Here is a 9,718-nt window from a genome sequence, read left to right as displayed (position 1 = left end):
CTAATCTATTTGATATTAATTTGGTTGCTTGAACAGTTAAGAAGAAACTTGATGGTAAGAGGGAGAAATTTTCTGCCCTGCCTGACATTGGCAAGGTCTCTATTCTCTCATGGTACTTTATAGTTATGGGTAAGAGTAAAAGATGACAATAACAGAAAAAAAATTCAGATGTTGATAAATACAAAAAGGAGGAAATAAAATAGGGAAATTTGATAATGACTGGTCAGGAACAAGGAAGCTTCTTTAGATTGGAGTAAGAGAATGTCTGATTGGTGAGGTGAAATTGGTTGAGACAAGTATTAAATGATGGAATCAGCCTGGTGAATATCTGGAGCAAAATCTTCCAGTGAAAGGGAATAGCTGATTTTAATGCCCTTATGTGGAGTGAACATGATGTTTGCAGAAACTTAAGGTCAGTGTTACCAAGGAAGGGTTCACTAGGCAACACTCAAAGAAGCCAATGCTATGACACCAGCTTTGAGAAAAGAAAAAAGTTTTATTATGAGACAGGAGGAAAATTTGCAATATGCCTTCCCCACCCCCACCCCAGTATGACAATAAGGGTTAATTTTGTGGGGGCCGAGGAAGAGAAAAAGGAAAAGTTACGAATTTTTCGAAGTTAGAATATTACTGACAAACAAGTCCATATAGAGAAGTTTTTCCAAGTAAGTGGACTTTTCCTGCTGATGAAACCTTGCTATGAATATAGGTTGTGGAGTCTCTTCTCTGTCTTTTAGGTGTATGTTGCTTCTGACTGGTTTGGAATTCAGTTTATTGTCAATCATTTCTCTGCATACTGAGGTTGTACAATGTGAGCAAACCTTGAGCTCTGCTAATTCTGTGAAAACAATCTCAAGGGGTGGTTATACGTGTATAACTCTTCTTGCTTGACCATGGAGACCAAGCTGGACTAATTAGGGCTTTACCAGTGTGACTGGAGTGAAGTGAAAAAAGGAGACAAACAGCATGAGATTAGACACTAGAAGTGGGCAAGGATCTGATTATGTTTGTTTTTATAGAACAGAAAAAGGAATTTTTTTTTATAGTTGTTATGTAAGGAGGGGCCTCTCTGGTGGCACAAGGAGTTAAAGCACAGCATTGTGAAGCTCTCCGCTGCCACTGATGCACTAGTTCCATCACCAACCAGGGGTGTGACCCACATGGCATAGCAGACCTCTCCTGTTTTGCTTGCTGCTCCCCTCAGCAGTGTATTGCAGTCGATCTGGCTGTTCAGCTCCCCACCTCAGGCCTGTACCCCAGTTCTTGTATGAATAAATAAACAAATCTCCAAAAAATAATAAAAAAGGAAAAAAAAATTAATTGTTATGGAGAGATATTATAAGAGGTTTAAAGCAAAGTTTGATATATGATTTATAGGTTTTGAGTTGATTGACACATAAATACATGTATATATTTGACTTTGGTTGTTATGTGGAGAACTTGTTGGGCATATAGATAGAGGTGGGCTCAGGATATTTTAAAGATTTATTTATTTATGTGTACAAGATCGAGGGTACACGCCTGAGGTACAGGAGGTGAGAGAATTCACCAGAGTGGGGAGCAGAACAGGCAGCTTGCCTGAAATAAACTGCTGAGGGAAGCAGAGGGCGTGTCAGAAGAGGTCTTCCACATCATATGGGTCACCTCCCTGGCTGGGAATTGAACTTGTACTGCAGTGACTTTGGATAGCTTCATAGTGCTCTGCTTTAACCCGTTGTGCCACCAGGGAAGGTCAGGGAATGTTTTAAAGATGGAGAAAACCAAATTTATTTAGGGTTTAATATTCTCTGTTTATTTGAGCTTGAGTAAATTTATTAACTTTATCTCAGATTCAATATCCTCATCTATAAAAAGGGGATAAAAAGACTACTAAGTTCTAGAGAGGAAAAATAATTTTCCTATTCTTCTAACTGCTTGATGGGAGATCCCCCTTGTAATAAACGATTAACAGGAGACAACAAAAGTTTAATAATGTATAACTCATGTATGTAAGGAAGAAATCCAGGAAAAGTGATAACTCCTGAAATGGCTCAAGCCATCACCTTAATACCTTCCTCAATTAAAGATGTTGGGGCAGGGAGGAGGCCAGTTTATGGATGGTTAACAGGACAGGCACAGTAAATAAGAGTAAGTTGTTACACACACTTAATTTGCTGTCCTCTGGAGATTTTTCTTTCACCCTTTTTCCTTTTTCTGGTACAGAGAGCGTGACAACCTTACAGAATAATAATTGACCTTAGATGTATAAACAAGCTATACATGATTAAAATGTGTTGCTTCTTCTTGTTTTTTCAGAGCTTTCTTGATTTTTTTTTTTAACCAGCTTAAAACAATCCTTATGCCAAAGAGGTATATTTGGAGTGATGTAGTTGGTTCCCCTTTATCACCGTAAGTAGTTGTTAGGATAATTATATAAAAAATTCATACTACTTAACTGATTTATGTACTCAAGTAAGTATATCATTGTTATTAACAATAACAATGGTGATAGTAATTCTGGATTGGACTTGCACATAACTGCAGGCATGGGGATCAATTAGGGATTATCACAATTACCCAGGAAGTAAACATGAGAGGCTGGAGTAGAGTAGCGTAAAGGAAAAGGGGAAAACATCATATAAATGTAATGCATACCAAACATTTAATTTAAGTAGAAAAACTGAATGACTTACAGTCAAATGACTAATAAAGTTTAACATTGGTAAGTTGCAGAGAATCAAAATTCTTTTCCATAGTGAATTAAAATAAAATTGCTAATGGTTTATTTTCTCTCCTTTAAATTCTCGTGAACTAGCTACTTTATTGTTATTTCCTATCACATAAAATAATGATTCATTGAAAGAATACTGCTGAGGGGCCTCCTGGTGATGCAACAAGTTAAAATGCAGCATTATGAAGCTATCAGCAGCCACTGCAGCAAGAGTTTGATCCTTAGCCAGGGAGGTGACCCACAAAGCTTGGCAGACCTCTTCTGTCTCACTGGCTTCTCCCCTCAGCAGTATATTTTAGTCAACCTGCTGTTCTGTTCCCCACTCTGTCTCACATGAATGCTCTCACCCCCTGCATTTCTGGCCTACATCCCAGTTCTTGTATACATAAATAAATCAGTCTTTTAAAATAAGGCATACTGTTGAGACATGGTCAAAATACATCAGCAGGGATTTTAAGTGAAATGGCTATATGTCCATTGCACTCTCTTTCAACTCTACCATAAAGTCTCCCTTAGTGATCTTTGAACTTGAGATAATTCTTGCATTTTTGAATAAAAATAGAGGTAGACATTCTGCTTGTTGTTTAGGTGAACCTGGTTACATTAACAGTGGGAATGATTTGATGACTGAATTGGTAATTTGTTTCCCACATTATATAAGTTATATCATTTGTTGTCTTTGAATAAAAAGGGCAGCTTTTAGTGAGTCACTGCTGTTTTCTGGTGTTGATCACTAATGAGTAATCTAGAGAGAATTGCTTAAAAGAACTGGTTTAATATTTATAATGTTTAATGCATAGTTGCATAGATAACAAGAATTTAGTAATAAAGGTTAAGACTCATGAATGTAAAACTTTAAAGAGCTTTTGGGTTCATGGATTGGGAGAATTAACATCATCAAAATGGCCATCCTGCCAAAAGCAATATACAGAGTAAATGCTATCTTTATCAAAGTTTCAATGAAATCTCAATGATAAAAGACAAACTTTAATCATATTAATATGGAACTACAAAAGAGCCTGAATAGACAAAGCAATCCTTAGAAAAAGAGTAAGAATGGTGTTATTATATGCCCACACTTCATACTATACTTCAACTATACTACCAATCTATAATAATCAAAACAGTATGGTACTAGAACAGAGAAATAGAAAAATGGAAGAATATTTAATATCCAGCAATAAATCCATAAATATAAGGACAGTTATTTTACATTTAAATATCCAAGGATATATATTGGAGAAATTAAATCTTCTTCAAAAATAATGTTGGTAAAACTGAACACCCACAAAGGAATGAAACTAGACCAGCATGCCATACAAAAGGAAATAACTCAATCCAGATAAAAAACTTGAATGTAAGACATAGAACCATAAGGCAAACAGAGAAAACGTTTCAAAAATTGGGCTTCACCGTGCCTTTTTGTATTCATCTCTTACACTAAGGGAAACAGAAGAGAATATAAACAATTGGTCCTACATCAAACTAAAAAGTTTGTACACAGTGAAAGAAAACATAACCTAAAAAGAGACACCTTTTTGAATAGGAGAAAATATTTGAACACCATACATCCGAGAAGGAAATGATATCTAAAATATTCAAAGAAATCATGTAAATCAACAAAAAGTAATAATCCCCCAAGAAATAGGCAGATGAGTGAAGTAAGTATTTTGTAAAGAAAACATGCATATGGGTACCGGGCACATGAAAAAAATGATCATTATCACTTATCATCAGAAAAATGCAAATCAGAACCACAATGAAATACCATCTCAAATGTGAGAACGGCCCATATCAAAAAAAACTAAAAACACCAACTGTTGGCAAGAATGAGGAGAAAAGGGAGCCCTCCTACACTGTTTTGGGGGATGTAGACTGGTTTATCCCCATGGAAAGCAGTGTGGAGGTTTCTTAAAAGATTAAAAAATGGATGGACCATATTGGATGTACCGAGCAATTCCACTCCTATGTATCTACCAAGAAAAAAATGCAAACATACTAATTTGAAGGGAAATGTCTGTTGCAGAACTGTTTACAATAGCCAAGTTAGGAAAATAACGAAAGTGTCTGCAAACAGGTGAGTGGTTCAGGAAGAGATGGTATAAATACACAATGGATTATTACCATTCAGCTATTAAAAAATTAAACTCTTGCCATTTGAGAGAACATGGATAGAAATGGGGAGAGGATTATGCTAAGACAAATAAATTAGGAGAAAGACATACCAGATTGTGCCACTTGTATGTTAATGTAGAGAAACAAGATAAAGGGTCAGAGAAAGCCAAGCCAATACCAAATCCTAGAAAGATAGGCTACCAGATCAGAAGGGGGTATCGGAGGGGAAGAGAACAAAGCAGAAAAGGGTGCATACTGGACTCTGGTGAGGACTATGGGTGTTTTGATGGTGGTTGTGACATGATATAAACACCTGAATAGGGACATCCTATAACTCTGAAACACAACATTGTAAATCACTCAGACCTCAATAAAAAAAATAAAGATCGCCTTGGCAGGTATGAGGTTTTTTTTTTTAAAGATTTATTTATTTAAGCATACAGAGCTGGAGTACAGGCCAGTGGTGCAGGGGCAGTGAGAGGCTTCACCAGAGACAGAGTGGGGAGCAGAGCAGGCAGGTCGATAAGAAGAAGTACACGGCTGAGGGGAGCAGCGGGTGGGTCAGGAGAGGTCTGCCTGCCTGTATGATGTAGGGAAATGGTTTCACACTTCCTCAAATGTATGCTACCACCCCTCCCTCACATTCCAAGTACTCATAGACCTTTAGCCATAATCATCAGGAAAGATAGGATTTAGGAAATACTGGTTAGCTTGGTATTGATATTATTGATATTGACACTGATATTTAGAATGAAATACTAAAAGTGCCATTTGAGTGCTATAGGTGTTGATCAGTGGGAAATATTACCATAGTGCCATATACCTCCAAATAGGAATATATACACCTCAGGGGAGGAAAAAACAGCATATTTGAACTTCTAATCATTATTATGTTTTTGTTTATCCTTTTCAATTTTTTATATTTTGTAGTGTACTTATCGTTATAGTACTATATGTGGCATGATATAATATTAATTATATTTAGTATATAGTACTATTTATACAATAACATAGGCAACAATATAACACAATATAATGCATGTCGGTCCTGAACTGGGACTATGACCCCTGACTTAGACGTCACTGTATCACAATTGTCAGGGCCATGATAATAGGTTAGCTAATGCTTAGTGAGATCTTCCCATCCTATGTGAGAATGCTGATAACAGCAGTGTCTAATGAACACGTGAAAAGTCATTTTATATTATCAATAGTCTTGTGGTCAGTTACCCTAAATTTCCCAGGGCCCCCGGTTCCAAGATGAAGAAACTCTCCCTCTCCTGAATGTTCCTACTGTGCTTTCTCCCTTCACTTCACTCTCTGGGAGGCAGCCTTTTCGGATTACTGACTGCTCTCCTGAAATGGCACCACTCTCTAGTAAAGCCCTTCCTTTGTGGAAAAACCCTCGTGGTGCAGAGTCAGGATCTTTGAACATGAGTTGTATGGTCCAGATTGTTCAATAATATGGACAGTAACGTGATAATATACATACATATGTATATGCGAGCGTGTGAGGGCTCAAATATCTTTGTTGCTAATTGTGTGTGCTTGGAAACATTTGGTTCAGAGGGAGAAAGAAGCAAACACATTTGTCCTCTAAGGGGCCAAATTGTCAACCCAAATACGTGTTTGTTGTAAGGAGTAGTTTGCGCTGTTTATTATTTTTTAAGATTTATTTATTTATGCATACAACGGCTGGGTTGTAGGCCCGAGGTGTTGGCAGGTGAGAAGATTCACCAGAGACAGTGTGGGGAGACGAACAGGTGTGGCCACTGAAATACACTGCTGAGAGGTGCAGAAGGTGAGGCAGGAATGGTCAGTACCACGTGGATCAGTTCCCTGGCTGGGGTTGACTGCTGCAGTGGCTGCCCATAGCTTTTTGGTGCTGAGACTTAACCCCTTATGCTACCATGGAGGCCCTATTTTGAGCTGGTTATTAAAAAAAAAGTACAGGGGCCTCCCTGGTGGCACAGAGGTCAATGGCAGGATTCTAGGAGATTTCCTCTATAGACAGACAAAATAGCCTTGGGATACTCACATATCTCTATAAATCTCTTCTCCATGTGTCTCTTTCCATGTCTACTTCCCAGTAGTAGCAGTTTGTAACTGGATTGCAGGAGCAAGTGCTCTCTTTCCTCTTCATTCCTTTCCTCTTTCCATTATTTACAATTTAAAGCCATCTTTGCTCAGCATTGCTTGTGGAGGTGGCAGCCATCTCCCATTCATTATCCTGGCTCCCTGCAGGCCCCTCAGGAAGCCAAGATGGTCAAAAATAGCACCAAGAATTTCAATCGGCACCACTCAGACTGATAGTAAAAATGAAACCTAACTGGCAGAAACCCAGAGGCATGGATGACAGGGTGCACAGAAGATTCAAGGGCCAGAGCTTGGTGCTCAACACTGGTTAGCACAAGGAAACAAAGCGCATGCTGCACAGTGGTTTCCTAGAGTCCTGGTGCACAGTGTCAAGAAGATCAAAGTGCTAGTGATGTGCAACAAATCTTACTGTGCGGAGATCACTCACAGTGTCTCCTCCAAGAACTGCAAAGCCACTGTGGATAGAACACCGCAGCTGACGTCTGAGTCACCAATCCCAAGGCCAGGCCGTGCAGTGAAGTGAACCAATAGTGTCTATGTATTGTGTTAATATAACTATGAAACTGCCGCGAATGAAGTCATTTATTTATTGATATTAAGCATTTAAAAAAATTCCTGGAAAGTATATTCATTGCTATTATGATAGAAAACTCTGTAACTGGGTCGCCCTGGTGGCACAAGGGGTTAGCACAGCACTATGAAGCAACCACTGCAGCAGGAGTTCCATCCCCAGCCAGGGAGGTGAGACACATGGGACAAGCAGACCTCTCCTGGCCCACCTGTTGCTGCCCTCAGCTATGTATTCCAGTCCGTCCGCCTGTTCTGCTCCCCACTCTGTCTCTGGTGAATCCTCTCACCTGCCACATCTCTAGTCTGTTCCCAGTTTTTGTATGCATAAATAAATAAATCTTTAAAAATAAAAAAGAAAACGCTGTAACTATCCACTAATTCCAGCTGATCTAACACTTCTTTAAGGCCTTTATTGCTTTGTTAATTTTCTCTGAATGATCTCTTCCTTTGTGTTAGCAGTGTGTGGCCGTCTCTGATGATTGTGTTTTTGTTGATATGTTTTCTGTTTGTTAAAAGTTGCTTTATATAATTTGATGCTCTTCTATTTGGAGCATCATAAATATTAATGAGTTAAAACTTGTTGAGCCTGTTCCCTTTATCATTCGATAGTGTGAATCTTTGTACCTTAGTACTAGTTTTAAAGTGTAGCTTCTATGATATGAGGATAACAGGTCTTGATATACTCTCTGAATTAATAGTATGTATGAACTTATTCCAGCCTATTAGTTTGCTATCATTATTTAAATTCACTTAAAATCTAATTTTTTAAAGATTTATTTTATTTATGCACGCATGCAAGAGCTAGGGTGTAGGCCAGAGGTTCTGGGTAGGGTGTTGAGAGTACTCACCAGAGACAGAGTGGAGAGCAGAACAGGCAATTTGACTGGAGCAGCAGGCAAGACTGGAGAGGTTTGTCTGCTGCACCACATGGGTCAGCTCCCTGGCTGGGGATTGAACTCAGGCTGCAGTGGCTGCCAATAACTTTGTAGTGCTGAAATTTAACTCTTTGGGCCACCAGGGAGGCCCCTTTACCTTTTGGTTTTTAAATGGGCCACTTGTAAACAAAGTATTGATGGCGAGAATTTTTTGACCCACATTGTTATATGACTTTTTATTGTGAATTCAGACCATCCACATTTAGAGTAATTATTAATATAAATTGTTTATTTAATTCTTCTTTATGGAGAAGAATGGTGGTGTAGGACAGAGGGACAGCTGAAGGGGTGAGAGGATTCACCAGAGACAGAGAAGGGAGCAGAACAAATATATTTACTGAAATACACTGCTGGGGGGAGCAGCAGGTGATATGGAAGTGGTCTGCTGTGTCATGTGGGTCAGCTCCCTGGCTGGGTATTGAACTCAGGCAGTAAGTTTGACAGCACTGAGCGTCAACCCCTAGGCCACCAGGAAGCCCCTAGTCTCCATTTTCATTTATTTTGTTTTCGTGTTATGATTTTTAAAAATTTTTATTTATTTATTTATTTATTTTTTTGTCTTTCTTTGTTTCTTTCTAATCTTTCTAGTTGACTTTCCTTAATATTTCTATCAGTTGCTTTGTTTGTTCATCTCCAGGTGTCTAATCTGGATTTTTGGTTAGTGATTACCAGAGGGGTTTTCCTTGAATGTCTATGTTTTAGGTTCTTTATGAGATATAAAACACCTTCCTCCCCCACACCTCTGGCCTACACTTCAATTCTTCTGCATAAAAAAAGAAAGAAATAAAGAAAGAATTCATATTAATAATTACCCTAAATGTGAATGGTCTGAATTCATCAATAAAGACGTATAGGCTAACATTGTTGGTCAAAAAATTCCAGCTGGCAATACTTTCTCTTATAACATTTTTATTTCTCAAAATGCTTTTGTTTATCTGCTCTCCAACATTCAGCTATCCTGATTCTACCCATTTCTTCCTCCCCCTTACTGTTTGGTGTTATTAACATATTACTCTTGCTTTTGGTATTGGTGTGAGAGTGCTCTCACCATTTTGCTAAGGAGTTTGTGATTCAGTTTTTCTTTTATTGTAGAAGAACTCTTTTTATATTACTTGAATAGTGGATCTGGTGGTGAGAAATTCCATTTGCTTCTGTTTGTCTGAGAAAACCTGTACTACTCCTTCATCCTTAATTGATAACTTTGTAGGATGGAGAATTCTTGGCTGACAATCTTGTCTGAAAGAATTATGAATAATTCTTTCTGCTCTTTTCTTGTATGTAATGTCTGGGA

General features: G+C 38.2%; 1 pseudogene; it reads left to right on the top strand.

The window, feature by feature from the left end:
* Nucleotides 1-7,087: 7,087 nt before the first annotated feature.
* Nucleotides 7,088-7,453, top strand: LOC105853857 (annotated as a pseudogene).
* The last annotated feature ends 2,265 nt before the right edge of the window (nt 7,454-9,718 follow it).

This window comes from Condylura cristata, unplaced genomic scaffold (assembly GCF_000260355.1).
Source record: "Condylura cristata isolate star-nosed mole 26May11 unplaced genomic scaffold, ConCri1.0 scaffold00019, whole genome shotgun sequence".
Taxonomy (NCBI): Eukaryota; Metazoa; Chordata; class Mammalia; order Eulipotyphla; family Talpidae; genus Condylura; species Condylura cristata.
Note: the sequence above shows the minus strand (reverse complement) of the source record. Positions and strands in the feature narration are given on the sequence as shown.